Source organism: Crocuta crocuta, unplaced genomic scaffold (genome assembly GCF_008692635.1).
Source record: "Crocuta crocuta isolate KB4526 unplaced genomic scaffold, BGI_CrCroc_1.0 scaffold101, whole genome shotgun sequence".
Classification (NCBI taxonomy): Eukaryota; Metazoa; Chordata; class Mammalia; order Carnivora; family Hyaenidae; genus Crocuta; species Crocuta crocuta.
In genome coordinates, this window is record NW_027527956.1 from 2,630,725 (window position 1) to 2,631,798 (window position 1,074).

Below are 1,074 nucleotides of genomic sequence, written 5' to 3' on the forward strand. Positions count from 1 at the left end.
AGCGTGAGTGGGTATTGAAAGTACCACCGGGCCAGGGGCTACTCAAGGACACACTCAGCAGAGTGTTAACAAAAGACACTGTAAAGGTTGAAAACAAATCTTACACAGCCTTACGTTACAATTTTTCTTTTCTTTTAGAGGAGTGAGTTGAATACGGGGTGGTTAAATGCATTATAGACAAGAACAAAAAACCATGCTGAAACCAAGTAGTTCATCACTTTTCTTCATCTTCCTCCTCCTCCTCTTCATCTTCCTCTTCTTCCTCTTCCTTTCTTCCTTCCTTTTCTTTCTTTCAGACTTGATGATGCCTTTTTTTTTTTTCTTGCCGTATCAGCCTTTCCTTTAGGTCAGTAGGCAGCAATATCCTTTTCGTATTTTTCCTTCAGCTTTGTAGCTTTCTTTTCGTGGGGCTGCTTGTCAACCACTTTCCCAGTTTCTTTGCAACCATCACCAACAGATAGGCCAGGACGTTCTCTTTGATTTTTGGGCGATACTCAGAACAAAATGAGAAAAAGGCTGATGGAGGCCTCTTGGGTACCCTGGGGTCCTTCAACTCCTTTTTTGTTTCCCCCTTAGCGGTGATATCAGGATTCTCTTTCATAGCGAGTCTTGTCCTCCTTTGCCTTGTCTTCAAATATTCCTTTCTCTTTAGCAGACATGGTATTCCACCTCTCCAAACACTTCTTCCCCAACTCAGAGAAGTTGATTGAAGCCCCTGGCCGATTCCTCTTTGATCTTCCCTGAAATCTGCACAACGAACACATGTGATGTGTTTGGCCTCTCAGCTTCTTAGGATTGCCTTGGTCCATGTTGAATTACTTTCCCCAGCAAAGCACAGGGTCGCCCAACTGGCTCTCACTTGCCCTGGCACTGTCTCTGTAGAGCTCAATGTACTGCCATAGCTCAGAATTATTTGAAACAAATACCTCTCATTACTTATTATCCATGGAATCTCAGGGCTAATTCTGAAGAATCCATATTTATATATAAAGTAATTCCAGACTCCCATAAACACATGACCCAATTTATTCTCGCTCTGCATGTGGCTTATACTAATTTCTGATATAATTAATT

At 42.1% G+C, this 1,074-nt stretch overlaps 1 pseudogene; it reads right to left on the reverse strand.

Moving 5' to 3' along the window:
• Positions 1-214: 214 nt before the first annotated feature.
• On the reverse strand, positions 215-809 carry LOC144222224 (high mobility group protein B1 pseudogene; annotated as a pseudogene).
• Between the last annotated feature and the right edge of the window lie 265 nt (positions 810-1,074).